This window comes from Gallinula chloropus (assembly GCF_964237585.1).
Source record: "Gallinula chloropus genome assembly, chromosome: 1".
Classification (NCBI taxonomy): Eukaryota; Metazoa; Chordata; class Aves; order Gruiformes; family Rallidae; genus Gallinula; species Gallinula chloropus.
Window position 1 is genome coordinate 106,472,308 of NC_140085.1, and position 14,289 is coordinate 106,486,596.

A 14,289-nucleotide genomic window follows, 5' to 3' on the forward strand; every position below is an offset into this window, starting at 1 on the left:
AAGCAAGATGAATTCAGTGAACTTTTTGGTACCTCTGACGAGGCATTATTACCAGAAAGCTGTTCCTAATGACATATGATGTTTAAGTGATCACCTATTTCTGCAGTCCTCCTGAACTCTGAACTGAGAGCACTTCTCAGAAACTATGTTCCTTTTCAGGCTTCATAAGAGATCTCTTGAAGACAGCGTAAAAATTGCAGATCATCAACTAAAATTTTAATTCCATCCAACATAAATGTTCTCAAAACCTGTTGTAACCTAAAAATCTATTGTCTGTTCCTACACTTAAAAAGAAACCAAAACCATCTGTTTTGTCATTGTTTCTGAGATGCAGAATACATAAGCCTGGTCTTATAGTTACCTTATAGTTAACTGCTTCAGTTTATTCTGAAATTAATAATAATCATTCAATGAATTTAAGCTCAAAATTTTATATCTATAAAATATTTCTTTATTAGTTATATTTTTTTCCTTTAGAGCAAACATAAGTAGATAGGATTGTTCAACACCCCAAAATGGGGCTCGAGAGACCCCTCTACATAAAGCAACATGCAATGCTAAAATAAATAGCAAAGGGGAACAATCTAGTAAAGATGACAAGGGTGGTAGGAATATATTATGATTATATATCATGTATCACTACACGGTTTTACTCTGAGATGACCACATGTCAGTATAGTCAGGTCCACTGCAGCTCTTGCACTGAAACGGAGTTTACCGTAGCATTTGTTTCCCACTGGGAATATTTCAAGAATTTCAGCTTCTAGATTTTGACAGTTGATACCTACTTCCCAAGTCACAGTCAGCTCTGGAAACTGGAATCCAGCACAAACCTAGCACCAGTGATGAAATAGTAAGCCGCCTAAAATGCCAGTCAGATTCCACTACTGTAAAACTTTTTCACCTTTCAAGCCCATCCGATCTGGACTACCAACATTCCTGGCTTTTCTGTCTTCTTGCTTAAGTAGAGCTTGCCCTTTGGATACTTGATCCTCTACCCCCTCAGTGAACTTCTCTACCATGTGGAGCCAAGCTGGGAGGGAGCCAAAACTTGTCTGAATTGCACCCAGAAATCTGGGAGTGGAGAGGAAGGCATAGAAAATAGCTGCAAAACAGAGGCATAAGTGCCACAAAGCACACTGCCTTCAGCAGCTGGATTTGGGCCCATTGGTTTAGTGCAATTTTCTACCTTACAGGGACAGCAATGTGTTTGGGTTAGTGCTTAGGCAGCGTTTAGTTTAAGGTTAAATGAACTACCTGGTTTTGTTAACAATTCTGCCTTTGCAGAAGAGCCAAAAGACTGATAAAGGGCACGCTTTCCTAAAAAGTATCCTTGGAGAAGAGCTGAAAGACTGATGAAAATTAATGGGGGCAACAGCTCATGACATATGTTGGCAAAATTTATAGACAGCAACAGGAGGCATTGCTGGCCTTCACAAATGGGTATGGTGGTCTTAGACAAGGTTGGGTATTAGGAAAAAATTCTTCAATATGAGGGTGGCAGATCACTGGGACAGGTTGTAGCAGAGGCTCCATACCTGGAGATATTCAAGGTCAGGTTTGATGGGGCTCTGAGCAACCTGATATAGTGAAGATGTCCCGGCTTACTGCAGCAGAGGTAGACTAGATAACCTTTAAAAGGTCCCTTCCAACCTAACGCGTTCTGTGATTCTATGAAACAGTCAAACTGCACAGCCAATCAGAGGGGACCACTGGATAATGTTAGGAGGTTGCCCCACATGGCCAACAGTACCCAGGTCAACATTTCAGTGATGCCATAATGCCAAGATTATCTAGGTAATTGTGTCAGAAATATCAAATTTGGGTATGGATTTAGCAAAACCAGAACCAATAAGGGAAGAGACTTCTGGTAGGTTATGTGGGAGAAGACTGATGCAGACAGGAAAATACAAACATATTAAAAAGGAGAGTGAAGACATAGGAAGAAACATAATAACATGTGTAAATGTCCCTGTAATCGGGGCTGTCTGGGGATATATGTGGCAGCCCTGTAGTCCATCACTGCAGACTAAATGAGGACAATAAGCCAAACATGTTCTGACAACATCAAGGGACTGAACCCATTTCTGCAGGCAGAAGGGCCATGAGCATGGCAGGAGAAGATGCTTTCCCCTGCAAGCACATAGGAGCACACTACAGAGGGGCTGATCCAGCATCCTGTTGTCACCTCACAGCATCAACCTCTTCCCGGCCATTTCCCAACACACTGCAATGTATCATATTCACATTTTACATTAGACATCTCTTAAAAATGCTACATATTAGGAAGGAAAGTGAGGTTCCCGTAGTTAGTTTACAAATTGGTACTCTGTCATTAAAAAAAAAAATCAGATTTTCCCTAGTAGGTTGATTTGACACTGAGTGTTTTCCTTGCTTTAGTTTATGATGGGATCATATTTTCATTCAATGCACAACAGAATTATATGCTAGATAATCAAATATCTCCTTTAATAAAACAAGATTTAAACCAGGATTTCTTTTTTTTTGAAATACACTCTTTTTAAGATTACATGCTTTAATTTACTTTCAATTTACTTTGTAATTTACTGTGTAACCATAGCTACTTCCATCTTAAATAAGTTATTCCTATATTTAAATGGACAATACATGTGATCTAGAGCCTCCGGTTTGCACGTTTCTTCCTGATCAAGCATCCACAGATACGAACAGCCTTCTGAATCATTTTGTCAAAGGTGTAAGGAAATACTTTGTTTTCTGTTGCAGACTCTCAAGATGACCCTTTCATTCTGGAGTTAACATATCTGAATTACCCATTAAATTAAATGAATTGTCAAAGCTGAATCTGACAATTCTGAACAAAAAGCCATTCATCAGGAGATTTGTAATGTAACTGTTAAGTGAACAATGAGAACTTAAAGTAGCAATATTAAGGTCTGTAAAAGCAGCCCCAATTAGCACTGTAATTTTTCTAATGTCATGCTGTTGCAGACTGTAATAGCACCATTCATTTAATATGTTCGGTAGGACATGGACTTAACCTGAAAGCTTTATGGCAAATATCATGAGCTTTGAAATAGTTCAGAGTATAATTTTTCCAGTTTGTGTTTTTTGAAGATTAGCTAATAGTTCTATAAATTGCATGTTCCAATATAGCATCTATCTTAAGCGTACGGGCAGAAAACTCCCACAGCTAAATTATCCTTCAATATCCAGCCGTAATATAGGTAATTCCCACATACCTCTGTAGCAATTTTAGCAACACTCATTTCCTCTCCTCCCCACTGCCTCACCCCAGAATCGTTTCAGGTAGTGCAAAGAGGTCTTCAACACCACTTGTTGTTTTGCTTGAAACCTAGAAGCTACTAGGAGATGGAAGAGGGAACTCCGTATCTACATGGTTGCTCTTGACTTCTTTGCATTCCAGATATGAGAAATACCTTGTCTGCTTAATCCTGATCTTGTTTCCAGCCTTATCTGAAGGCTGTTTCTCAGTCATCTAGGTGTTATTATGAAGGTCACTTTCCTTCAGCTGTACAGCCTGTTGGCAGTCAGCACCAGTATCTCCATGGTTTGGTCACTGCAACACTTCTAAAGGCATACCAGGAGCAAGGCAACAGTTTTTCATCACACGGACATACATAATACCTGGGATTGCTACTTCAAACATCTGCATTAACAACTTCACTGCTTTCAAACCTCTGTTCTTTGGGACAGTCACACTAATAGGCACCAAATATTAAAATATGGGTCTAGTTAACAAAAGATAAGGCCATATTATTGAGTGTAAAATCTAATTCCTATGGAAAACTCACTCCTATGACACCATGGAGGGAGGTCTTGAAAAAAATGTTTCAGAGGAACTAAAGCACATGAGAGCATGATCTTGAGTCCCAACCATGGTCTCCATGTGTCTGTGCATGGAAATGATGCTCATGATACTAAGAAACTCCTCCCTTTGGGCTGAAACAGCATGACAGCCTCAAATTTCCTGAAGGAAAGTTGGCGCAAGTATCAATGGCCCTTGTCTTGATACACTTTGAGAATGAGACACTGTGTGACTTGAATGTAAAGTGAGGAAGGAAAATATTTCTTAATATTTAAGCAGGCCACCTTTTTCTTCCTAATGCTAACTCAATCTCTGCATCTCTTCAAAGCTGTCACAACAGGAGCTGTCTTCTCAACTGTTTATTTATTTAATGAAAAGAGATGTATAAACCATGATTTTAATTTTTCCCCTTCAGCTCCCTCCCCTCCAGTTTGTCTGGAATATTCAAAGATTTTGAAAGATAAGTCATCAAGGTGTCCTAGAATCACTGAACATATGTAAAACAAAGTCATTCAGCTCAACTTTAGCCTCTACATTGAGCTTTTGTAAGCTCAAATCAAGCCAGACCAAAAAAAAAAAAAAAAAGTATCAGTCCACTAAATAAACAATGAAAAAAATCTGCTTAACGAAATTATGTTCTAAGGATTTCATTAATATCTTTCAGAATTTTTTTTTTCATTCTGAGAAAAAGAAAAACTATTTAAATTCATACAGTAGTCAAAGAAAAGACAAAGTATATGTTGGTTGTTTCACACAGAACTCAGAAAAGATACACAAAATACTTCCCCAAATACTCTCATTATTTTTTGAGTTCACAACATATTTCAACACAAGCAAATAGCATGACTTTGTAAGAATATTAATAGATTTTTTAAAAATCAGCAATAGAAGCAAATTTCCTCCTTCCATTTATATTACAGGAAAATTGTGTAACTATGTTGAGTCACCATCCTTGGAGGTATTTAAAAGACATGTAGATGTGGTACTTAGGGTCATGGTTTAGTGGTGGACTTGGCAGTGCTATGTTAATGGTTGATGATCTTCAAGGTCTTTCACAAGCAAAACAATTCTATGATTCACTACTGCTGTAGATTATTTTTTTTACATTAAAATATCACTGGATCTCTTTTAACTCCTGGACTCCTGGTTTGCTAAGTGAACAAAATTGAGAAACAGAAATTCCTTTTTATTTCAATAAATCAGTTAAAAACTTGCTGACTTTCTGCATAATTTAATACAGAATATTTATAGCTGCAAATGAATTAATCACACAGGTAAATTACAGACATCATTAGTCAATTATGCATACCACTACAGGGCGTGCAAATGCAAGACTCCAATCACAGAAAATGTCTACAAGTTTAACTGAAAAAAGCAGTAAAAGCTATGGGTTGAAGTCATACCTGTCATGAATGTATGAAATTCCTTTAAGGCTACAGGACTGTCCTCAGGTGGAATGAAATCAGGATTTACCCATTTACCTCAAAGCTTTTTAATAATTTCATCTCTTACAGATCTGATCTGTTTGTGGAATGTAAACACAATTAGCTCCTCAACTACAGATTGTTTGGGGGGTTTGGGCAATAGAAGCCTTAGCAGTACATTTGATTAAATAACTGCACTATCAGTTCTTTGGAGAAAAGCCAGTTTTGTCTCAGAAAACAGATTCTTTAAGATACCCAGTAGAGCTAAGAACTCATGTTTAGATACATATGATTAGAATCTTTATCTAAAGGAAATAATTGAAACTTTTGTTACTACCACATTAAATTTGAGAGTAGGTGTGTAGACAGCAGGTAAAGACACCTCATTTCCGCAGCATAGCTACACTAAGTTCTCTATTCCACTATATATAAGTGGTGAATTGGGGTCAGTAATTCGTTTCATAAACACCGTAAGGCAAGGAGGGCATTTTGGGGCACACTGATACGATTCAAAGAACTGTGGTGCAGAGATGGCTCATCCAATAGTGAGCAGGTTAGTATGGCTAAGCAGGACTAAGTAGCAGCATAGCATAGCAGTACTACACCAGGGCCCAAACCAAGGCCACTTGACTCTGGCACAGCCTCACACGGATACAGATATACTGCTTCTAAAGCTAAGTTTTTCATGGCTAAATTATTTACTTCTGCATCATGTTCCCTATGTGCTGGCATGGGCAGGATCAACCTATCAGCTCCACGGGAAAGATCCTGCATCCAGACACAATCATGTGACTAAGCTGAGATAATGAGGTTGGTATCAGTTCAGAAAGTCTAAACTGATTAAATGAGACTATACTCATTCCCCACATTTTTCATTTAACTGTTTACATCATTACTTTCATAATAAGAGTCATTATGAATCTATCTGGCAACATACTGGTGTGTCCTAACTCCTCTGGAGAAATACAGCTCTCCGTTTGTGGAAAGCTCCTATTACATAATGACCCTTCAGTCATTCCTCAACTCTCCTGTCCACACTGAAGTCACCTGCAGTTGTTCAGTGAGATTAAGGTCAAAACACTACAGAACCCTTCTGTCCTAACTGGTTCTCTAGACTCCACTTTTTACTCCCCCCACCTTAAAATGTTCTATGACATTATCCTCAACAAACCCAACCACAGGCAAAGGGTTGTTTTCCAGATGGGACCTCTTCCTGCAGAAGTGCTTACTGGGACAGCCCAATTCACATTCTTTGCATCTCTCCCCACCACTTCAAGCAGTATCACTGCAAATCATCACCACCCCATTAGTACCTCTCTTGACTTCAGAGATTCACACTTCACACTTCTGTTCTTAAATCAATCTTCCCACAGTATTTCCAAAAATCTGTCCAGTCCTGTATCTTATTTAAGGAGTAGTTTCAGGACTCTAATACACAAGCACTAATATTAAATAAGTATTTAAATTGGGTCTGATGACTTAGCTATAAACTTTTTCCTTCCTAGTATGCACAAGGAACTGCTTTGCCAGCATCTCACCTCTAAAGGGTAGACTTGCAGGCTGTCAAAATAAGCAATTAAAGCTATATTTTAAGGCAATTAATAAAAGCAAGGAAGGATCATGCTGCAAATAATTTGTAACGGGCCAACATCTAGCCACTGCACCCAGCATTCCTACACCTGAAACTTAACTTTTTCCACAATTTTTAAGTGGACAGCAGAGTTCAGCAATATCCACCAAAAACACTTCAGATGATGCTGCTGAACAAGAAAACTGGCTTGTTCAGAGTCAGATAGAAAATATTCACACACATTGTTATTTTTTTTGCCTGAAGAGATACATAAAAATTCTGTCTTAATCTATAGTGAAGTAATCCTGACTCCGAAGGGCTGCTCAGAGAGGGACTGAATACCTGCCATTCTGCACACTGCTTCTATTAGTGAGCTTTTCTGAGGAGAGGAATTCTCTGTGGGAGTTTTCTTTATATGCCCGGAATCACAAAAAAGGGAGAAATGGAGAGCTTGAACAAAATCTCTACAACATTTCCAGAATCTTGCAACCAGAATCTGTCTTCAATCTACATTTATATAACTATCTTTTAACGTTTTATGTTGCACCTACTACTCAAAATTAGATGAGTTTTAAAACAATGATGTGGTTTGCAGTCTGTGGTAGTGCTGTTGTTCACAGAATCACAGAACATTAGGAGTTGGAAGGAACCTCAAAAGATCATCTAGACCAACCCCCCCCTACCAGAGCAGAATCACCTGGACTAAATCACACAGGAACACATCCAGGCAGGGTTTGAATGTCTCCAGAGAAGGAGACTCCTCAACCTCTGGGCAGACTGTTGTTACATTGAAGCCAAAGCACAAGAGCTAATGAGATTGATTAACTTCAATTCTGTATTTAAATTCACAACATCTAATAGATTCTAATAGATTTTTCCCAGTTACACTTGAGATAATGTTCATCTTTTCTGTGAGATATAGCCATAAAAATTGGTTACATCGTGTGCTTTTGCTCTAGCACCTACCAAAGCAACTAAGGGATTTTGCATTTCCTTTGGTGGCTCCTCCCTGTGCAGAGTCTCTTTTAGGCACTTCAGAGTGACCAGCCAGCATTTAATGTTGTAGGTAAACAAGCCAGCAAAATATTGCACAGGGACTTTTCTGAATTTGAAAAAGGATACTACAAAGGCAAAGTTTCAAAGTTTTTCCTCTCATCTCATGCATGAGTCAATAAACCTCATAACATCAAAAATTAGTCAGCCTAACTATGTTGCAAAGGAAGATGTTAAATACCCCTGCAACAGCAAGCATTAAAAATGAACGTGTTAAAGTTCACAGGAACAAGAAATTAAAGATTGATAGCAGTGCTAGTTCTGAGGCACAGCCTAAAACAGCTTATGTGTAAATGAAATTAGCAGAAGAACAGACTTAATTATTTTATGAGGTGTTTTCACATTTCAAAATGAGATAAACCTATTAAAAGCACAAAGAGAAAAGAAGAGGGAAATGTCTTAGCTTTGCACAATGTTGCACTACTTTAGGCTTTGAAGAAAAACAATACAAACACACCTGTTTCATACTGGTTTTCTGAGATTTAAAATGTTTCAGGCACACTTAAAAGTGCACAGCCAAGAAGTAGCATTTTTTTTAGAGTGGTAGAACTCACTATAAAGCTGCAAGTCACTTTATTACAGCAAAGAGAAAGATTAACAATGATGCTCAACCAGCTCGTCCTCAACCTCTATCTCAGTGGTTAAATAGATTTTACCAAAGGAATAAGTAATTGGTTGGAAAAGAAGGGGAGAAAATTACTGTAGATCATAAACTCACCTGAGAAGCACCAGGTGGCCTTTGTTTTCATATTTGCAAAGGACAATAACAAACCCAATTTCAAAACCTCAAAATGTGCAAATATTTCTACTAAAGCATGTCACATTAAAAACAAAATAAATTATTCAGTGCTAGCCTGTCCTGTTAAATTCAAGCAAATTTGACCACAAACATCAATTTGTCCGATATCTAGGGTCCTATACTGAAAGCTGAAATGTCTGGTGATTTTTAGTTCAGCTTTAGCAATGAAGACTCACTTAAACATCAGATTTCATTTTTGATACAAGTCTTTAACTTAGATAGCGACCAGGAGATGGCAGCAGTACCCACCGCATTTATTTACATGACTATGAAATTACAGCATATTAAATTCAAAACAAATATGGAACATATGCAAATTATAAATATGAAATCATAAATCCTGCAGATGCTCTTAAAATATAATTCTTCATCAGGGACTGCATTATAGGCGTATTTCTATTTCACTTGCATCATGATCATTTGCTTCTGGGTCACCTTCAGAAATGAATTAAAAATTGATATATTTTCATATGCCATGGCATATTTCTTGCTAGTCAGAAACCAATGATTTATTCCCTTATTTACAGATTCAGTAATAATACACTGCAGAACAGAGTGATCTGTGGGTAGTGGTGGATAAAACTTTTAAAGCGTGATTTACTGCTGTAAGGAAATGTCCACAAGTCAAGGATACAGATAGCATATCAGTCCCAGGTATGAAGGTGTAACTAGTCCAAAGGAACTGGAAAGCAGGGTGACGGGCTTCGTTAATGGAAATAAGGAGGAGGGATCTGGAGAGAGAAAGGGGGACCTCAAAAAAAGGAACAAAGAAGGACCTGTGTAAGCTCTCCAAACAACAAAAGCTCAAGAAACAGCCTTTTGGCATTTACAAATCACATCCAACGTGCTAACATGAATAAAAAATAAAATTAAGAAATAAGAAAAGCACAATGGATTTTAAAGTAAAGCTCATTAATGGAGGCTGCTGTAGGGGACAATAGTATCAAAGTGGAGAGTATGCTTAAAGCTCTTAGCATACCTCTATGATATTACAGTTTCACCTTCTTTAACTAGCTTCTTCATTGTACCCAGGCAATCCTGTCAGCTACTGTGTATTATTCAGCAATGCAAGAGTTCTCTTACAGTAACAACATTCACGTTAATAACTTTGAATCAGTTCCAACAGATATAAGCCAAATATTTCCATCATTTCGCAGTTAAAGAAACTTTACCTCGAGTTCCTCAAAGTTATGCAGGGTTTCAGAGCAGAAGCAGAATGAGTCCCTAACTAGCTCCACATCTTCTCTACCAAAGCACATCGGTATCTAGTGGAAAAGAGGTTTAACCACTGTTGTAAGGAAGTTATTTTCCAAGTTTCCACTCAGAGCTGTTAGACAGGTCCCTAGACTTGAAAGTACCCACTGATACAACATGTGGTCTTAACAGAGGTCATACAGAGTAAAGCATAAAGATAACTATTTTTTCCAGACAAAATTTAAATAAATGTTAAATTTACCTTCTTCACAATAGGCAAAGCATACCTTGCAGAGTTAGTCAGCACTGCTGTAAGCAATGCAAGGCAAACTCATCAGTGTTGCTGAAGTTAAACCATGGCATCCCCTAGAGCTGAGACCAAAATAACTCCACTGGCAGAGAAGCATGCAGAGTACTGGAGAGCCAGGCTCAATGCTCTGGTTCTTCAACAACCAAAGAAAGAACAGGAGATATACCTGACACTGGGTTCTAGCATAGGCCAGGCTCTATCCTGACCAGGCATTTTTCTGCCTAATCTTACCTATAGGTTCTGGGGGGAAAAAAAGAAAAACAATAAAGAGACAGAGAGCTTTCTCTGTTACACGTTGGGTTCCACTAGGCTGGAGGGTTTCTCTTTTGCGTTACTTGCAGAAACAAACAAACAAAAAACCCAAACCATGAAGTCACCAGAAAGTCCAGTGTGTAATGTTTCAGCTCCTTCCTTTTGGGCTCATGAATGTTTTTGGCTCCTTAATTTAGGAAGTTACTAAGAAGAATGCAATTGAGAACATAGAAGGCAACCTTTAACAACTAAATTCTCATAGTCTTCAAGAGTTAATGTGTCTGACAGTCACTGAAAGGTATAGCCATACTTGCAGATAGCATCCAATGAATAATTATGTCTTCAGGATGACAAATCAGTGGTCATCTGCATTTGATAAGAGTGCTAGACCGCCAGATAATGCAGAATAAAAAAATAATTCTACATCTTGCTGTCAAGATTTTTTACATCTATTTATTTATTTTTAAAAGTGAGGGTGCATAATCTGTCAGATCTCATGATGCTGAAAGCTTGTCAAGGCACTTCTTTACTAGTTAAATGAAGCAAACAAATGAAGAGCACATCATAACATAGGCTAGAAAACCATCAGTATTCTGACAAGTATGAGTTTAAGACCTCTTTTTTTTTTTTTCTGGCATCAAAAGGAGCTGCTTCATTATTCTGGCAGAAAGAGAGGCCAGAAGAGAAGACAGTTGGCTGACACACAGTCCAGATAACAGGAGGGTCATGCTGCTTTGGCAGTTGGAAGCGTTCAGAAGTAGGGGCAAAACTTACAAACACCACTTCACGTGAAAACATCTGCCGGTCCATTGGTAAAGCACTGTACAATTCTTTGCCTGTCAGATCCATCTCAATTTATCTAGTTCCCTGCTTGCAACACAAATTCATACACTGACCCCATCTGGTGTACTGGTCTCCAGTACAAGAAAGATATAGATCCCTTGGAGTGAGCCTAGAGGAAGTCCATGAAGATGACCAGAGGGTTGGAGTACCTCTCATTATGAAGACAGGCTGAGAGAGTAGGGCTTGTTCAACCTGGAGAAGAAAAAAGTCTGGGGAACACCTTCTAGAAGTTTACCAGTACCTAAAGGAGCGTACAGAAAAAACAGGGAGGGACCCTTTACCAGGGAGCGTGGTGATAGGACAAGGGGTAACGGGTTTAAACTAAAAAAGCATAGATTTACATTAAATATTAGGGAAGACACTCTTCCCTGGGAGGGAGGTGAGGCCCTGGCACAGGCTGCCCAGAGCAGCTGTGGTTGCCCCCTTCCTGGCAGTGTTCAAGGCCAGGTTGGATGGGGCTTTGGGCAGCCTGGGCTAGTGGAAGGTGTTCCTGTCTACGGCAGGGAGTTGTAACTATGGAACGATGGGCTTTGAGGACCCTTCCAACCCAAACCATTTGATGATTTTACGATCTGAAATCCTACAGCACTTATACAAAACAAAATATCTCACATGTTTCAAGACTAGTCAACTGTGGAGTATTTGGTACACTTCATAAAATCTGCTCAGAAGTCCAGGTAGTGGAAGGAGAAGCAACCTCACAGACAGTTGCAGCTGTGCAAGAGGTATCCATTCTGCTTCAGTTAAAGTTCTTGTCCCAACTATACAGCATCTGTAAGGGTCACCTTGATACCAGCTTTTTCATGGGAGCTAGTGGTGGAGTGGTTTTTCCACAATGCCAAAGTTGAACAAAGTTGTTTTCTTCCTTTTCACTCAAATCCCCACCCCAGACGTCTTTGCATAATACTGTAATTTAGAATTATTTTATACACCAATGCTGTGAAGAAGCAAGAATCCTGAGAATTTTTGCACTGTCAGTTCCTTGCCAAAAAAAAAAGAAATTTTAAAATAAAGCTAATCTTCTATAATGTGTTTCACAATGTTCTTATCAGAGGATTATAATTACATGATTTCTGACACCTGCTGTTATTTGACTTCTTAGATTTAGGTCAGTATTTTCCATTTGTAACTCTTTACTGAAATAATCAAATGAAAAAGAATATATTCTACTAAAATAAGTTGACAGTCTATCATTGCATTTCTTTAAAAAAAGTGACTGCTATGACAGACCTAAAATAGGCTTTTATAAGCATCACTGCTGTCCAAAAGAGGCTAAAAGCCACTATCAGTTCACTGTTGTTCCTGGTGGCCAGTTGTCAAATCAGTGTAGTTCAATTAAGGCTGAGGTTGGAGTTCTCCATTCCTTGTAACCAATAGAAAAATAATATCAGCTTGTAGAAATCAAAGAGCTTTTTAATTGTTAAACTTACATTTTTCTGTTCACTTACCTATCACATATTTGGTAGCAGAACTTCAGGAGATCAGCTTCCCATTCCCTCTCATTGGAGTATCTTACAACCAACCAGTTTTACAACTGACTGCCTCTGATTTTAAGTCTATGAAAGAAATCTTAACATCTTCAATTTAACTTAGTCTATTACAGAAAATTATTTCTATTCCCTCAAAGAGCTAATATTTTCTAACTTTGAAGAGATATTTCCTTTATTTAACACATGATAAATTTTGATCGCTTGATAATGCGAACGGTCTTCCACATTTCCAGCGAGCGTAGTAATTGGAGCTGAGGCACAGGAAATACTGATATTTTATTAATTTGTTCATGTTTTTCCAAACATAATACTAAATTCTTTTTCAAAATAGATTTTATCTCTATGGTCCAGTACCTAGAAGTTGTTTCAAAATACCTCATGTGAGAACATTCTACTGGCTGAATTGCGGCTTTAGGGGTTTTTTTTTAGGGCCTCTGCAACCCTTTGGAGCTGTATTTGAACTAACAGTAAAATAAAGTTAGTTTCTTTTCATCAGAAGCAAAGCACTTGATAATGCAAGTAATTAAACATTTTTTTAATGTCTATGGACCAGCAGAAATATATCATGTTTCTAGTATGAGTTTCCTCTCTAGTATATAAACTACTTTCTATACGCAATTATTCACACTTCTATGTTTGGCCATTTACAAACTTTAGAATCACACAAACAGATGCTTTAACTTAAATTTCTGTCTTAAAACCACATTTTTCTTTCTTTCCATCATTCTCCTCTCAATAATGAACAAGGCCTCTCTGTGACTCTTCAGCAGTTTTTACTTTTATCAACCTGGTGCAAGACAACAAAGATCAGACGAATGAAATGGAAAAAATAATTCCACCAAAAACTCAAATCAATAACTAGTTGTTTTCTTAAGTAAAATGGCAAGGATCTGATTTATTCAAATGCGACAGGTAAGCAATACAGGAAAAGGTGTGTGAAACAGATCTATTTTTGCTGGGAGGCAAAGGCAGTAATAACCAAGTGACTCAGTCTCCTGCTAAAAATGCTATTTCCATCCCTGCTTTTCAAAAGGATCCTTTTGCAGAAAATCCACACATCATTCAGCTTTGCTGAATGCTGAAATGAAAAATAGATGCCCACTGTCATACAGCTATATTGATTATGAGTGAAAATGTGATCATTTTGCATTAACTTGCCCCACAGCACTGGAGTTCCATCAAAGCATCAGAAGGAAATTAATGCTTTCATATAGTGCCTAAGAAAAATATGAGATGTTGTTCACTTTGCCCTCTAGACAAAGAGGTATATGCCAGTAGCTGAGAGGTAATAGCTTTCAGAAGAGAACATGAACTCTAAGACTTTTATGAAAATCATTATTTAATGTGCAAAAAATAATGAAGCCACAGCCTTGGCATTTAAAACAGCAATTTGTAGTCATTACATCTTAGATCATGAGGCTTATTTTGTAAAAAGCCAGTCTTTCTCAAATTAAAAATTCATCTTCGACTCCCACAGATTATGTAGTCCTTTAAATGATGCCATTTCATACAGATTTATTTCAGCTAAACAAAGAGCCAGTAAAGT